The following is an 18,220-nucleotide window of genomic DNA, read 5'->3' as shown; positions in this document are numbered from 1 at the left end:
TTTGTCCTCTCTGAAAAGGTTTCATGTACAAAGGACTTAGACTCATCAGAAAAAAAACCCCTTAAAATAGAAATGGCACATCGTGTTGTTTAGCAAAACAGGAGCTTAGAGAGAAACCAGAAGCTAAACAAGGTAGTCTCAAATTCTAACCCATTATGACCATATTTATGGGGAACATTTAAATTATCTGAACTGTTTCCCTACATATTCTTTATTCCTTACTAGTCACAACAGTACCTTGTGACTGGTGATGTCTCATTGCCTTTAAACACAGGACTTGAATGTCAGGTTGAGCTCAAGGCTTTTTTCTTTAGCTTTTCTATGATTTGGCTGAATGCAAATCAAGCACAGAGCCATGGTCCTCAGCAATAAGGGAAGAGAAAAGCAGGTTGGAGAATTTTGCATCCCAGTGGAAAACCCCAGATCTGCCAGTGTTATTAGAGCTCCTGGTAGCTCCAGTGACGCTGGGAGAGACAGTATGTGGTACAGGAACTGCAGCATTTACCAGCTTGTGATTGGAAACTGGAGGCAATGAATGGATATGAATGTGTTCAAATGCACAGTTTCAGTTCATTTTGTGTAACGTCTCACTCACAAAATTTTCCACAAAAAGATATTTCAGCCAGATAGAATTATGGTGAGAAATAAAAGCAGAGTTGCAGAGAAATTGGTAACTTCTTAAAAAGAGTAAATTCACTGAAACATCTCACTTTCTATTTGAGAGATTAAATCTGTGTGGTGCAGCCATTTTTGCTTTGCCTGGCATAAGATTTGCATGACTCATGGCCAACAGTATGCTGGGGACCTAGAAATACAGAATGCAAAAACAGATCCTGGCTGCTGGCTGGGGGATTCCTGCACCATCTCTGACGTGATGACTCTTTGATGGGGCAGCACACAGAGTGAAGCCAAGTGCATGTAATGCTTCTCCCTGGGTGAGGGCATTGATCTGAGGGGTAAGAGACAATGCAAGGCTCCCAAACACCTCCTGTCCTAGCAGCCAGTCCCAGCTGATGAGGATGGATGATGTAATGGATCAAGCAGGAGAAGATTTGCAGTGAAGAGGGTGTAAGATTTGAAAGGCTGCACACAGGAATGAGGAGTTGCAGTCCTAATTCGAGTACCAGCAGCTCAGCAGATGGCCCAGCAGATGAGTTGCTATGCACCATGGCATGTGTGAGAACACAGAATCACAGAATGGCTTGGCTTGGAAGGGACCTTAAAGATCATCTCATTCCAGCCCCCTGCCAGCATGCCACCCACTAGATCAGGTTGCTCAGGGCCCCATCCAACCTGCCCTTGAACATTTCCAGAAAAGAGGCAGCCACAGCTCTCTGGGCAGCCTGTTCCAGTGCCTCACCGCCCTCTGAGTAAAGAACTTCTTCCTAACATCTAATCCTCACATGAGAGTGGTGGTGAGGCACCAGCAGGCACAGAGCCCTGCCCTGTGCATGGTACAGGGTACCATCAGATGTCATATTCCTTACCCCAGCTGTGCCCTCCATCCCCCCCAGGTGCCTTCCTGGCTTGCACACCGAGCTTCCCACAACAGTGTTTCATTTTTCTGTTCTGTGTTACCACCATTTCCTCCACCACGCTTTGTCTTCCCTCCGCACAGAGCAGAGCCCATCTCCAGCAGTGGAGGTCCTTGCCAGTCACAGTGACACCAGAGCCACATCACTGACTTCTCCTGCCTGAGGCAGCAGCTCTCTGGCTGAGCTAGCACCTCTTGAGGAGGAAAACCTCATACTTTGGGCCACAGAAGAGCCTTGCTGGCATGTTTTGGGGTTATTTCCTACAATTCCAGTTCTTCCAGCAGTGAGGTGTAGCGGCCAGAGATATTTCATGTGCATCCTATGTGGCTTGCACCTCCCCTAACAACTTCAGCTCTTTGGGAGTTTTAGGAAAAGAACTCCAGAAAATCTTGAAAAATCTCTAAATCTCTGTTTAACAGCTGGACAGTTTTCTTTGTGCAGAGGATCTGTTTTCCTGCTTGCTGTTTGTGAGTCCTTAGGGCTCCATTTGCAAATCACTTAAGGCTAGATCCAGGAAAAAGCATCTTTACCCCTAATAGCTTAGAGTGGCCATCAACACCTCACAGTCACATTGTGATGCCACTCAGCATACCCGTGTTAGAAGCTTCTTTTTTTCCTGCCTGTTAATTCAGAGCAATATATTCCTGTGGGAAATTCCAATAATCCATGCTTAGTATACAGCAAAGATCTGCTTCAGTAACCAGTTTGTGTGTGTAACATTGATAAAATGATTGCCACTGACTTGTTCTAAGAAGCTCCATTTCCAATGTAATCTGCAGGAAACCCACATAGATGTATTATGATGCATAAATTCAAATCACTGTAATTAGGCTGATAAACATCTCGGATATTCTTGGGCTGAGCGACATCTTTTTTCTTTAACTGTTTCCGGAGCAATATAAACTAAACTGGGAGCAATGTTCTTTTTATCAATATCAGAGCTTTCCCATGGCATACTTGTGCTAGCAGATACATGGCAGCTCAGCTATGCCAGTAAAAATGCAGACAGCCCTTTGATTCGAGCAGCAGCAACACAAGCAGTGGTAATCCCTGATTTCCCACACACTATCCTGTCAGATTCCTTTTGCTATCTCCAAGTCTTAAGAGCATAGTTCAGGTTTTGTGTCTCCTTTGTGCTTGGTGTGTTTACTCAAATTGCAAACAAAGAGATTCTTTAATCCCTCCTATTTTTACTGTGGTCCCTTGGAGCCTGCACTTCCCAATTTACTAAGCTCATCCAAGGATGCTGTTGGCCCATCATGGGGACAGTAATTTTGTGAGTCCCCAGTGAAAGTTCTTTGGACCAGGTGGTGGAATAGGTTGCATAGCTGATGATATTTCACTACTGGACCTGTAGAGAGTGTCTAGCAAGGACAGTGTTCTGATTTTCCATAATTAAATTCTGTATATACAGAAGCCAACTAACAACAAAAATTCCAGGTATCTCTTCACTGTTTCTACAATCGGACTCCCTGAAGTATCTCAGCATAAGGACTATGAGATAAAGTGCAAAGTTTTAAACTAGTAAAGGGAAAACTTAAACATCATGATCACTTGTCTTTTTGTAAAGAAGCAGAAGAATATTAAAATCTATGCTATGCTGGCTCATTTAAAAAAAAATATTTTTGGGGGCATTGTGCATGCTTACAATAAAACAGTTAAATAAGAAAATGTGAAATTCGCTATGAGTTTTGCTAACTTTTTTTGTTCATAACATACTTGTGCAATAGCGTAGACAGAATTCAATAATCAAAATATATTTCCTCCATGCTTAACCCTTAGTGGCTGTCTGGAAAACTGTGTGTTCCTTGAATTCTCTCAGATCCAGTCCAGGGCTGCCTGACTCATCCATGGGCTTCCATGGTGGAAGCAGACCTGGCAGTCATGTTTCTGCTAAAGACGCAGGAGTGTCCAGAGCAGCAAAGGGAAATGCCCAAGGGCTGGAAAAAAATCTTATCCTTTTGTGGAAAGATCTTGTAGAAAGCACAAACTGCTTGTGGCAAGGGCTCTGCCAGTGCAGATACCCTTTCTGGTGTAGCAACTTACTTGAAAAACTGTCTAAAACCACCAGTTATCACTCTGCTGGTGGAGGGTGTTGCCTCTTCTGTTCCCAGGAACAGCTCTGAGCTGTGGCTGGGGTCTGTTCTGGGAACAGGCTGCAGGCACTCTCCTCAGTCAGCAAATACCAGAGCCCCAGGGCAGGGACTCCACACCAGGGAACCGGGAAATGGGGACATAACCAATGCCTCTTGGTAATCCAGCTGTTAAAAATAAATGTGGACTTGACAAACTTCTAACCAAACACCTGTTAAGTGAGAAGGTGACGTGATGATAACACTCAGCTTCTGAGGTCAGGGTACAACTGTGGGAAATGCTGGGGAGATCTCAGCTGAGTGGAAAGAAGAGCTGAGGTAGTTATCTAAATACAGGAGGCCTTGGCCACTTTGGTCCCTGTTCTTTTGAAATCCATGTTTCACAATGTAATACATTTGACTTACTGTTATTACTGTATTTGCTCAGGTTTTTTGGTGAAAATACCATTAACTACTAACAGTTCAGTGGAATGAGTCCAAGAGTGGTGTAGTGCATTTAGTGATTTCAATCCTGAGCCTGTAATTGTTCTTTCCTGTATATAATGCTGTTGGGAAAAACTCTTAGTTTCCCAGTGTCAAGCCCTTAATTATCAAGGACCAAGCCAGAAGCAGAGAACTCTGGAGAAGATTGTTAGGCATCAGAAGTCAGTGGTAGTAAATCTCTGTGGAAACAGTGCTCAGCTGCAGCTGGGGGTCTTCCCTTCCAGTTACACCATCCCATGGCTGTAAATGCAGAGCTGGTACCTTTGCCTGTGCAAAGGCAAGGCAGAGCCTCCAAATCTATGCTGGGGAACAATCCATGCTCAGCTGTGTCTGTCAGGGAACTCTGGAGCCATCAGGATAGAGACAGCAGCTTTGTGGTGTGGGAATGAAAGACACACTCATACCAAAAAAAACCCCCAAAAGAGTCTTACACTCAGTGCAGCCCAGGACTTGAATGTCTCTTCAGAGGCCTTTGGCTGTCCTGCTTTTGGCTCTATCCAGCCACCTCCACCCCTCCCACATCCCTCTTTTGGTGGTTCTCACAGCCAGCACTCAGCATCCATGCAGATGCTTCCCTGGCCCATGCTAGTCCACATAAAAGTGAAGTAGCCACAGGCTTAGGAAATGGCAAACAACAAAAAAGATCTCTTCTTGCTGCTTCTGTCCCTCGAATGGCAGCTTCTGTAATCAGGGCTGTTAAGGGGGTCTTGGAACACGGTTGTATTCCTGTGAGCAGGGCTCTGTCCTGGAGCTCCGGAAGGGCTGAGCTGTCAGAAGGTTTCTGACACAAAGAGCATGTGACACCTGTCACCTAATACTGTGAGAAAACAGGGTTTCTACCTCAGAGCTGAAGCAATGTGTGAAATTAATCATAGGTACATGTCATGGGTTCTGATTTAAATGTGCATTAGAAAGCATGCAAGCAACAGTCTGTCTCTAGAGACATTGATTCTTTGCAGCAAAGAATGAAAGTGAAAATATCCTGAAATACAATAAAGAGTGCTCTGGCCTGCAAAAATACCTGATTTTCAAACTGGATGCGAGAAGTGCTACAGGGAAGGGGCATTGGATTACTTTAGTGCTTCATTCATCTTCAGCTTTGATTGTACATTATGGGTCTGATTTTGCACATGATTTTGTACCCAAGAAAAGTTTTAGTTTTCCTTTAATTGTCAAATGGGGAGAAACACAAAATCGGCCTTGGAGAAGCAGCCTTGGATTAAACAAACACCAAGTCCTAATCCAGCTGGATTCAAGGCAATTGGATTGTTCTGCGTAATTCTAGTAAAAATTGAAATAAACCATTTTGGAGAAGAGACTGAAGTTACAGGATCAATATTAGTATTCAAAGAGATAGACAGAAATGTCTTATGGCATATCTAAAATATTTATTTTGGTTTTATTGGAAGATGACTACTCAAAATACCCCAAATTCCTAGATAGACTTCAAATTCTGTTTTAATTTTTTTTCAATAAATCATTGTTTAAATTATGTATATTATAATCTCATGACAGTAGCAGTGCAATAATATTAGTAAGCACTATCATTCTCAACTTATTTTAAGTAATAAGGAAGTCACAGGATAAAATATGGATATCTGTGATGGGTTTAAAATTAATGCAAACCATCAGTAAGACCAGAAGCTCTTTAAGTGCCCAATTATTGTTGCAGAAGTATTCTCTTTATCTATGGGTCATGATTTCCAAGAAACAAGTGAAACATGTAAACATTTCCAAGCATTTGTCCCTTTAGGCACAGTGTGTATTAAAAAACAACAACATAAAAATACTTCAGAGGCTGAAAAGAAATGCTGGCCAGGGCATTTTAGACAGAAACGAATAATGCCTAACCTGGTGAACAAGCAAGAAGAAAAACTTGTAAATGGTTTTATAACCTGATTCATGGAAGGTCTCCATTCAGCTGAGTTTCAAAATTAAGTTCCCTTTAAGTTTAAGGAAACTAATAGGAAACCCTCTTCTGTACCAGAATTCAAAGCAGGAGATGGTTGTGGTAATTACTGGCAAGCAAATAGTAAATAGTCTCAGAGGTGAAAAACCACAGAGCTGGAAATCTAAGCCTCTGCTAAGTTGGGTTAGATTCTGTGCTTAATTACACTGCATGAATAAATTATTGGAAGACAGTTCAAACTCTTTCAGAAGTGAAAAGGATAATGCAAATTCTTACTTTTGCAAAGCAGGGTGAAGTGTGCAAAAGAGTGTAGCATCATGACTCTGCTGCATTATTGGTTTAGAGGTGCCCTTTTTAGTAATACAGGTACAAACATCCCATTGCTCCCAGGCTAGATTGTATAAGTTATTTAAGCATCTAAATTAATTTTGTTTCCTGTGTGGGTTCCTCTGATGGTGGTTTGATCCACAATAAGAAGGTAGTAGGAGTATCAAAGATAGTCTGAGTATCCATGCTGAGAGGGTGAAAGAAAATCAGCATCACACAGTCTTTCATTGTGAGAAAGATAATAATGTTCAATGATATGAACGTTAAATAATGGCACTAGCACTGTTTCCTCTGAAACAAGAAGCACATTGGAATTCCATAAAAGTCAGTATGGTTGATTTTTCTTGAAAGGCTCCTGGAACCCAGCTGAGCAAATATTGTAAGTTTTGGAGCTGCCTGGGAAAATTAATGCTTTGTGTTTCTCCTCAAGTCATCATCTGTCTAACTCTCTTCTGATTGCACACAAAAATAGCTATGGCAGCACCACAGGGAGGACCCAAGTCAGAACAAAATTCTTTGGAATTAACACAGACCATACTCATCAGAACCCACCAATTTCATATAGTGTTGGGTGTGAAATCAGAAAGTGGCCACTGTCAGAAATTTTTCTTTCTGTTGTAATCCTTGAAATTTCCCCAAATTTGTCATCAAAATCTTCTTTGCCTTCTTTGGAAGCTTTTTCAGTATTCTTCTATATCTTACAGTCCACCCATCTGCTCTCAGGGGTTAGACTGCTTTTTAACAAACTTCCCTGGTTTGAGACATCACATTGTATTGCTTATCTTTATCATGCACAGGACACATGACTTTGTGTATGTGTGATTATTTTTGTAACCTGCTGAAGTCAGAAAAGAATTTCTTCTCCTTGTTTCTCTGAGACTAGGATGCCATTCATTTTCCCATGTGATACTGTTTTCTCTGTTTATGGTCTTCCCTCCAAATCAGAGTCTTTACAAATGGAAGAGGCACTTCCCTTGGCATATTCCTGGGAAAGATCTCCCTGGGATTCTGCAATGACTTTTAACACAGACATCAAGACAGCACCACCAAATGATTCTTCCCGGGCATTGTAAAGTAATAAAACATATTTTCTGCTGAGAAAAGGCTTTTCTATCTGCAGAAGGACTAGATCAATCATTAAACACTCACAAGTTCACATTTATGCTTGTCTTGTGCCATCCCTCTCAGCCTGCTTTTTAAAGCCTCCCAAAACCACCAGTTCTGGGCCAGTGCCCTCTGAATGGGCACATCTGTGCTACAGCCACTGTTAACTCTGCCTGAAAAACCTCCATAATGTCAGGGTTTAGAATCCACTCTCTTCTGGCTGGTTTAGCATCACTGTTCCTCTAACACAGATCCTTGTCCTGACTGAGGGGTATTTTACCTCCCAGCAGGCTTCATTTAAATCCAACAATCAGTCTTAGCTAACATCAGCAGCACTCAGCCCATGGGGCTCCTGCCAGCAGCACACACTGTACATGCTTCTTGTTGCACTGGACCCTCCCGAGAAACATTTACAACCTCCTCCACTGAAAAACATGGTGAGGAAGAGTCATAAGTGAAGGAGAAGAGTAGGAGTAATTCCGCATTCAGTTCTAAATTTGTGTCAAGTGTGGGAAGAGGTTTAAAATAAGAAAAGATAATAGTTGGGGTTCTGTTGTTTCTTTCCACCTTTTAGTAAAGTCATTTTTGATCGTACTCTTTGCTTCTTTAAAAAAGTAAAATCGAGTGATGGATTTCGCTGAAGTGTTTCATGAGTTAAAATTAAACATGAAAGTTAGCAGGAGGTGTTACTTGCTCTTGCATTTAATTCTACGTTATTTTTTTCATGTCTGACCAGAAAAGGGTAGCATGCAAATGTGTCTTAGTGGTTTAAACAAATAAGCATGAAATCTAAAAAAGGAAAGCAATTACTGCTTTCTGTGTACACCACTGCTTTCATAAGTCTCTTTTGTATGTGCTGCCTGTGACTGTGACTCCATTTTTACTCAACAATATTCTGCATTGTTGGGGTAGGAGGGATCAGGGGAAGGGATTTTACTAGCTTGGTTTTCTCCTCGAAGAGAACTCCTGCAGTACTCCTCCCCTGGAAACCAGCAGGGACATGGGGAATGGCACCAGGGTAAACCTTGGCTTTCCCTGTAGAATTCCAAAGATTTGTTATTCAAAATGTCAGTTAATCCACAGTAGAAAGCTGTAAAGGTTCCAGGGTGCCCATCCCTGAATGCTCCTGACAGCACCCATGGTTTTACAGTGTCCTTTCTGTGTGCTGTTCCTGCACTATTGCTGTGAACAGCACCCACACAAGGGCAACACCTTAAAAGAAAATCTCTTCTCATTCAGGGCCACGCTTTTGGGTATCATGTGCAGGAATTGTCTCAGCCTATGCAGAATTTCTCTCCTCTGTGCAACTCTGGCTTCATGTCTGTAGACAGTATTTTGCACTGGAGTGTTTTAATGAAAGCCAGAAGAAGAAACAAAAACTTCATTATATTTTTTTACTTTTCCTCTTTAGTGTATTAGGTTTGGGGGGTTTTTTCAACCTTGAGATTTTGGATTTAATTTAATTTAGATCTTGTTTGGTTAAGATGAGGCATACAGCTTTAGAGAACCAGGAGCTGTCTGCAAGTTAGCTTGGATGCTCCTGTTACACATTTTGTTGCACCTTGTTCTGCTGGAAGGTTTGATGCTTCCAGATTGGTGATTTTTTCCTTGTGGTTTGCCAGTGAATCCTAAAGGTCTTGGTCCATTGTATTCTGATCTTTTTTATTTGCTGATAATAATGCCTCATGGCCCTCTAATTAACAAAATTTATTTTAAAGAAAATAAATAGAAGTGCAACTGAAGGATGAATTGTCTGATCTGGTTTCTCACATAACACTTTAGCTTTTGGATTATGTACTTCAAAAGTGTTTGGCTAGTGAGCCATCTGTCTTTACAATATCCTAAATAATCAAAGTAGATAGTAAATTTTGACTTGTTTTAGAGAGGGAGAGGAGTTGAAGAAACCATTCTGGAGAAGCAGCAACACAATGCAGCCATGCATCAGCAAATGTGTTTTGGTTAAAAATAAAATGTGACATTTTTGAGATGCAAGGTAATTAATTTGACTGCATTATGGCTTCTTCCAGAAGGGGCCTTAACCCTTCCAGCATGAAGTTGCTAATTACTGACCAGCTGAGAGTGAACTGACCACTGTTGCAGGGATAGGAAGAACTGAAAGTGTAAATGATATCTGGAGCTTGAACAGTCTTTCTCCTAATTTCAGAGCTCTGACTTTCAGAGCTCTCTGAAACATATAGATTGTGAATACCCAGAAAAAGAAAGATCATTCATACAGTCCATCAGCTCCCAGTGGATTTACACAGTGTGTCTGATGAAGTTCTGCTTGGGTGCTGCCTGTTGTGCAGCACTCACCTCTCTGCATCTCCCGTGGAGGGGGTGAGCAGTCACAGCCTCTGTGCTGAGCATTCCTGAGGTGGCTAGGAAATGAACTGCCCTGTTGTCCAGCTTGAATTCCTTTTCATAACTATAGGTAAAAAATAAGTGTGTGATTCAGAGCTTGGCTTCAGCTGACCCATGGGTCAACTGCTGTTGTTTGTTTTTGTAATTACTATAGTTACCCTGGAAGCACTCTGGGCATTTAGGTATTTTGACTGCCAAAGCCAGAAATAACTAGTTGGAATAAAAGTGTTAATAGTCTGATGGCTGTGTGTGGGTCACAGCCACATTGGCCTTTAGACAAAAGAGAGATTGCTCTGAGTGCAGCAGTAGAGAAAGCCCTTCCTTTCTGCAGCCTTACGCACTCATTGCAGGTCAAATTTTAACTTCCTTACTCAGAGCACAAACAGCTTTTCCATTTACACAGTTCGAGCTCTCATAGGCCAAGATCCCTTATCACAGAACCACAAAATCATTTAGGTTGGACAAAAACCTTCAAAATCATGGAGTCCAACCAATTAACGCAGCCCTTCCAAGCCCACCACTAAACTGTGTCTCCAAGTGCCACATCTGCATGGTTTTTAAATACCTCCAGGGATAGTGACTCCACCACTTCCAAATACTTAAGGGATCGTTGCAAGGCTTGCAAAAGCAAACTCTGCCTCACTCTCTCTGCTGAATCAGGGAAAGGCTTCTTCCCATGCAGCTCCCAGACAGAGAGAGGTTAATTGTGCTGCTGGTTTTGTATGGCATATTTGCAAATCAAAATTATTAGATGTTGAACATTCAATACCCAAGAAGACTTCTGCATCCCTCTCATGCACATGTTCATGCATGATGCTTGCTTTCCTCTTGGTGTGCATGGCTTTTGCTTTAGAAGAGGAAGTGCCCCTTCAGTTTCCTACCATACAAAATGTGTATGTGTTAAATACACCCTGTGAAATAGCATTTTTCTGACAGAAAATCTTCACTGTCTCTGAAGTGAGAAGGTGGTTGAATAGGAGCACTTCACTTTACTGGAGTCAAGATTCTCCTTTAATCTTGCCAGGTGCTGCTCATACTTTGGGCAGTGAAAATGGCAGGGAAAAACTTGGACAATGGCAAAAAAATAAGCAGGCTCAATTCCTCAAATTTTAGTTTCAATGAGGTCAATGACTATTCCTGAACTTGCTGTGAAGCATGTGCTTAAGTGCTTTCTGGAACTGGGACCTAAACTTGAAGGGCACATTATTTGGTCATGAATGATTGGACATTTTTGGACATTTTTTGGTACCCTCAGGAAACAGCCTTTGACAGAAAATCTTCTGTCAGGCTGAATTTCAGAAGTTATGTTTTGGACATGAGAGAGAGACTCTTTTCTATCTGTGCTAAGTTGCAGGATCTATGTGGCATGTTTGTTTGTTCTGTGCTCAAACAAGCCTTATCTCACATCACTTTTTATGGGATTAAGTTAGCGCTGTGAACTTCACACTTCTGCTTACAGCTCCTGCCACCATCTCTGCTCGGCAGGCAGGGCAGATCGTGTGCAGTTTGATTGTCAGGTGACAATACAGAGCTTCCTGCTCCTGAACTGGGTCAGACAATGGCAGCAAGGAGTTGGGGAACTATTATAACACATCTACCTTCAAGACTGGGGCAGGAAGTTCTCAGCTCTGTAGCCAACCTGCTTTTTGCAGAGTATTCCAGAAATGTCATGAGAATGCACACAGACGTTCAGGATGATGTAACATTTTTGCTGCTGTGAAATGTGCTTGTTACTTTGAGAGCCTTTCAATGCAGAAGAACCGTGCAGGGCCATGGTGTGGGACGTCTACCTGGGTTTGTGTGGCAGTGCTCTGTGTGTATCAGGATTGCTGCCAGTGGCCCAAGAGCAGTGGATGGAAAAACACTTGCTTTGTGATGGGTTGCGAAACTGTAAAGATCAAGATCTGCAGTCTGAACAAGGCTGAGTAACAGGCATTCTCTTCTGGGTGTTGTTTTCCTGGTGTAGTAGAGAAAAGCCTAAGCTTACAGGGAGCTGAGCTGCAGTTTTACATCTTTTTGTGGTGTTGTTTATTTGGGGGATCTATTGCTGTTTTAGTTATGGTAAGACTGCTCTCACATCTACGCACTCCATTTGGTCATTCCTGGAAGACACCTCGGTGCTGACCTACTTCACACGTGCTCATCAAAGTGTGACCTGGTCTTCTTGATGATAAAGTGGTGTTCAGGCATGTCTGCATGTTTGTTCTTAGATGAAACTCTAGGTGTGTCTGAATTGTGGCTGTAGCCACCAGCTCAGAGTCTGTGAACACTGAGACCCCAGGGAAAACCCACGTGCATGAGAAAGACTATTAATGTGCATTATTCTCAGAGCCCTTGTGAAAACAGGTGGTAGTTGCCTGCTGTACCACAAGTAAAATAACTGAGTTCAGTCCTTGGAAATAAGGTGTGGTGAGAAAGATTAATTACTTAGCCCTCATATACCTTTTAATCTGTGGGTTAACAGATGCCCTGTGTTGTGACAGTCCATCACTGTTTTTTTGTCATACATGATTGAGGGTAGAAAAAGAGCATTGCATGCAACACCATGGATCACAGGCTGCAAGTTTTGTTCACTCTGGGAGCACTAGTACTTTTATTTTTAATTTCAACAGCTCCCCTCATGATACTTCCCCAATCTAGTCCAGTCATCCTGAAGAAACTTCCCTATAAAGAGCATTAATTCACATAGAGTAGCGTTAACACAGATTTTTATAATAACTTAAATGAGAAGGGATAAATCTTTGAATTAAATTGTAATTTCTTAGTTTCATTTTTTGCCACAGGTACTTTCCAATTTATTTCGTTGAAATACAGTTTCATTCGTTGATGTGCAATGATTTACCACTAAGTGGAGTTTTTAGGATAAATGTAGTGCTTATTTCTGCTAACAGGCATACTTTATCTTCATCCATAAATATCAAGGCATTGGTGTAGCTTAAAATACAATTACTCATGTTCTTAATGTTACAATTTTTATGTTAAAGAGGTGTCACTGTGAAAAGCCTGCTTTCCTCCAGCAAGGACTATTTTATGTGATTTGAAACAAGCTGCATTTGAATAGAATGGGAAAATATACAAAATCATTTTAACACTTTTAAAAAGTATTTAAAATTAATTAATTATATTAAATTACCTACAAATAAACTAGGTGGGTTTTCTTTGTTAATTTTTCATTGTTTGGGTTGCATATTTTTTAAATAAAAAAAAAAAACCTTCAAAATTCCAGTTTTTTTGACACTTCCTATTTAGAAAGCAGTAAGTAAAATATATGTTGGAGCCAGAATATGATGCAAACAGATAAACAGTGCAGTCCAGCACTGCTTCCTTCTGCTGCCTAAGAGACCTGCTGTGCACTGAGGCTCAAAGACTCAAGTGTGACCCTCTTACTCTATTATACAATTACATTATAAATCATATTTGCTGATAGATATCACTAACACCCTGAATTCCCCTAAGGCTGAAAACTGTGAATGGTGTTTTAGCACAGAAGTGTTAAGTACGTTGAACTTGTGTGTTAGGACTTGTCTGCAATAGAAATGTGACTTGACTTTGGGACAGCTCTGCTTTTGCTGAGCAGGAAATACAAATTTTTATTTCTTACTGTGAAACACTCATGCTGGGGAACAGCACAGATCCAACCACCAGCTGCAGAGGTGGGGAGAGCAGTTTTCCCTGTCCTGTCCAAGCAGTGTCAGGGAGGGAGGGCTGACACCTCCTGAAAGTGGAGACTGAGTCCAGGAGGAGAGGGGGCTTTTAGTCAGGCTGGGCTGGATACAGCCTGAGTATTCCTTGGTGTATGCCAGGAGATCTCCAGCTGGCACTGCTGTTGGCCAGAAGAGTGCAAAATTACCATTTTTCAGTCAAGAATCCTGCCGACCAGGTGCTCTATGTTCAGTTGTTGAATGAAATATCAGTAAAGGACCAAGATCATTCCTTAGTCCAAACTTCAAGCAAGAAGGGTCAGAGGCAGCCAGGCTGTGAGTGAGTCACGCAGGAATACACTAGCACACATCTTGTACATGGTGATTTTGGGTACTGATGAGTAAAATACAAGAAACAACTAAAAGCTTGCTTAGAAAAGGCTTTTTTTGAAGAACATTTTCTTAATTCTTTGGGAATTCAACAATCTGTTGAAGGTTGTGGTGAAAACATCTAACCTGTCAATGTCATCTGTAAAGGCTGCTCAAAGCCAATTTAAGATGGAACAAAAGAGATGCAGAGGGCATCAAAAGATGCAGAAAACTCAGAGCAGCCCTCACCTCAGACTCAGTGCCTGTCACTGCCTATGCTGGCAGCAGAGGCAGAGGAATGGTGGAGGAGGCAGAGGCTTGCACAACTAGTGCTTGCTCTCATCATCCCAAAGGATCAATTTTCAGACCATTACCTACTTTCCCACACATGCAGACACGCATACATCACTGGTCCAGAGAGGATTTATAAGTTACCATCTGAGGAATCACTATCAAAACACAGACACCATTTGCTTCAGGGCTGTTTGTGGTTCTCCGGTAATGGCTAATGCTCAAACCCAGAAACAGCCCCGGCCCAGTTGGCCTACTGGGGACAATGTATAGTGCTCTCAGCTTATTTTTCTCTAAGGCACAGCTGTGTCTTTGGGCTCCTTTAAATCTGTCTTCAGCTTAGTCATGGAGCAGAGGCTTTCTTCATTCCTGAGCCAGCCCCGACAGACACAGCTATCTAGCAAGCCAGACTAGCCCTCTCCAGCACAATCGCAGGAAGTTATTCCAAGCCTCAGACAAATCCCATTTCTATCTCTGGAAGAGTAAAAGGTCAAAAAACATGAGGCTGTACCTCTGCCAGCAGCACCAGCCCACGGCGGGGCTGAGCAGAGGGACGTGAGCCCAGCAGCTGCCTCCCACCACAGCTGTGCCCTCCTGCAAGCACCACTGGCTCCTGCCCACATGCCTCCAGGAGCAGTGTGGGGCTCCAGAAGGGTTTCAAAGGCTGCGTCATTCCACGGGCAACCCCAGGAGAGAGAAGAAGGAATGCACAAGGACCAGGTTACCAAAGCAGACTTTCCCTGGGAGTCAGCGGAGCCGGCTGGTCCCGCCTACCATATTACTCTTGGCATCCAGCCACGTCCCCATCCTCTCCCAGCAGTAGGCAGCTTAATTAGCGCTGGTCCTGAATAGCTCTTGCCCTCTGCTTGCAGGGTACTAGCAAAACAGGAGGTTTTAGGGCTCTGTGCAGTGCTTCAGTAGCAGCCAGAGGTGCCAGCTGTGTCAGCTGCCCTGGCCAGCCGTGCCTGCACACCGTGCTTTGGACACTGCGCTGTTGTGCTGGCAGCTCCTGCAGGGGAGGCAGGGATGTGAGGCATTGTCTGTCATCATTCCTCACTGTCCTCATAGGATTTCAGTAACGGCCTCTTCCCTCCTGTTGCGTTGCTGGCTTTTCTGCTTGGCTTTAGCAGAGGAGATAGCTCATAGCAATGCACACAATGGCCAGCCCACGGCCCGATGATTCACAGTGCGATGGGGCTACTCCACCCCTAATAAAAACCAGGTCTGATTTTGAGAAGACTTTTCTGGAGGAGCTATGCCTTCCTCATGCTGGGACCGGGGGTCTGCTATCAGCAGGTTGTGCTGTGTGTGAGCTGCTGGGGATGAAGCTGCTCCTCTGTGATGTTCTCCCTTTAGAGCTACAGCACCCAGTCCTTTCTCTGCATGATCCCCACAGTTCTTTTTTAATTTGTCCATCTTCCTTCAGCTTTCCTGCTCCTCCCATTCCTGTCTTTCCAATTTTCTTGCCCATCTGGGACTCCCCTACTCTCCCTTTTTAGATCTTATTTTAACTCTGCCTTTGAAAACACTTACTAATCTGTAGTCTTGCTTTGCTCCTAGAAAATAAACACCCTTGAAATGACCTCTCCAAACAAAGCCTGCATCTCTTCTCCCATCACTACCTGTAAGCACCAGCAGGCCTGTTGATACCCACATGCTGTCACTCATAAAATATTATCAGGCAGGAGCCTAAATGGCAGAGCCAGGGAGCAAAACATTGCCTGCTCAAACAGAAGTGGATTTGAGACCTGTTATAAAAAGAATAATCTGCATGGCTCCCAAGCACCACATTTCAACTGATGGCAGCCACAGGGAAAGTCTGCTTTGTTTTTCTCTAATAGACTGAGCACCGTAGCTTCAGTGCAGAGTTGAGGATGTTGCACAGGGTTTCTTTGTTGTGAGTGTGCCTGTGTCCACACCCTCCCTAAGATAAATGCTCTGAGCAGGGCTCTCCTACCCAGTGTGAAGGCACTGACTGTCCAGGATTTGCACTCTTTGAAACAAGCTGAAAACACATTGTTGGGCACAAACCTTAGTTATTCAACCATTCTGTGGCTGGCCATCACTGGTAAGGAGGAGGAGAACTCACCAGTGACTGGGAAGGGAGTGCAGTTCCTCAACATGGGAGAACCCTGTGGATCAACTCTGCTTGCACATTCAGCTGATCAGGAAATGGTCATAAGTGCGGAGAGTTTTGAATTTTTAGGTGTCTGCATTTTGATTGGAGCAGATCTTAGTGTGTAACGCTGTCTTGGCATTTCTGCTGCTAGCTTCTCTGTCTTCATTAATATTTCCTATAGGGTTAGGAGCAATAAAACCCACTTCAAAACTGAAAATTAAAATTCAAAATTCAGCAGAGGAATTCCAAAGCAGCTGGAATTTCATTTCAACCCCTGTTCTGCATTTCAAGATGACAGCATTCAAGCAGTTCAAGTATTAACATCAGCCACACTTACATTTGCTTCTTTCAGAAGTATATGCAAGCACTGCAGATTATGCAGATGACTGTACACTTTTGGCTTTGAAGATCTATGGAATTTGGGCTGGCTGAGGTATGGTTTTAAAGCCAACTGACAACTCTTCCCATCAGAGGAACGCAGAACACACCCTGGTCGTTTCCAAGGTCAGGTGGGGGGCCTTTCATCCCAACAAAGCAGCATGGCCTCGCCAGCTGGTTGGGATTGCATCATCCTGGGCAGCCCTCACTGCAGCCTCACTAGGGCTACAGCCAGATGTGATTCAGGTGCCCCAGATGTGCTTCAGATGTTCCCCAGACATCAGGATGCAGGGGGAACAAGTGTACAGGTATTTCCTTCAGGGCAGAAAGTGTGTGGGTGACCAGGCACAAAGGTGGTGGCACTGACCTGCTGTGAGCAGCTGGGAGGGGCTGGGAGAGCACAGGTGCCCTGTGAGGCACAGGGAATGGGCAAGAAAGGGAATGGGCAAGGAGCTTGTGCAGCTCTTCATATTCCCCATTTGCTTGCAGCCTTGGCATAGGAGAGGGTGGCTGGTTGGAGGCATGACAGACCATGGGACACAGCAGCCTGTATGTGAGGGATCCCTCATTCTTTTACTGCAGACACCAGGAGGGCACAGGAAGGCTCCTCTCCTTGAAGCACATCCCATCTGTCTCTGTTTTTCCCCAGAGCCTGTTCAAACAGCACCAGCAGCAGAGGCAGTGGCACACCATCACACAGAAGCAGTCCAGTCTCGATGCCTTCTCCTTCCTTGTCCTTTCTCTGGCTGCTTCCAGGGAGCCCTGGTGAGACAAGACAGCCAGCATCCTGCACAGAGCAAATGATGCAGTCACAGTCTGCATCCACATCCTTACTGCTCCCTGGTGACCTCATTTTCTGGGTGTAGCTCAGAGTGTATAAACCACAGCAACAACAAAAAAAAAGGGAGATAGGGAAGGGAGGAGAAGAGATAGAGAAGAAGTTGCAGAAAAGCAGAAATAAATGCTGTAGTTTTCAAATGTCTGTGGGAAAAACCCAGCTGGATCATTGTCCTCACTTTTGTACCAGTAACATTGATGCTATTACACCATCCCACAAGCACATACTCTTCTGATAGCTTTACTGTTTTAAAAAGACGTAGATCCAGATAGGCTGCACAATATCACTGCCTCAACCATGTTTACCAGTTTACATTACTTAAGAATTTGGATTTTGGTGTTTCATAGATTAGTGTGCGACAGGTTGAAAAATGATAGAAAGGGAGCTATTACCCTTCTCCCCACATTGCTCATATTTAAGACATTGCTGAGCACATTAATTGCAAGTTGTACTCAGTACATCAAGCTGAACTTTCCATTTCTGAAATCTGTCTTTACTCCCAAATTGTTCCACTATTTGTGGAATTTGGCAGTGAGTTTTATTCCTGCTGTACTCACAAAAATCTGCATTACTAATCCCTGTCAACTGGCTGGAAAGGAACCTGCTCAGGAAAGCTGGCCTGTCCTCCTGCGAGTGGCATCTTCATCATCTTGCAGCAATGAACCTTCTGGGTGTGAAATCCATGGGGTTCTGCAGAAAGGAGCACTTCTATTTTTCATTGTTTCTCTCTTTTCTGTTCGGGGAGGCCCTGTTGCTCTCACTGGCATCAGCA

The sequence above is a fragment of the Catharus ustulatus genome, chromosome 14, assembly GCF_009819885.2.
Source record: "Catharus ustulatus isolate bCatUst1 chromosome 14, bCatUst1.pri.v2, whole genome shotgun sequence".
Taxonomy (NCBI): Eukaryota; Metazoa; Chordata; class Aves; order Passeriformes; family Turdidae; genus Catharus; species Catharus ustulatus.
Note: the sequence above shows the minus strand (reverse complement) of the source record.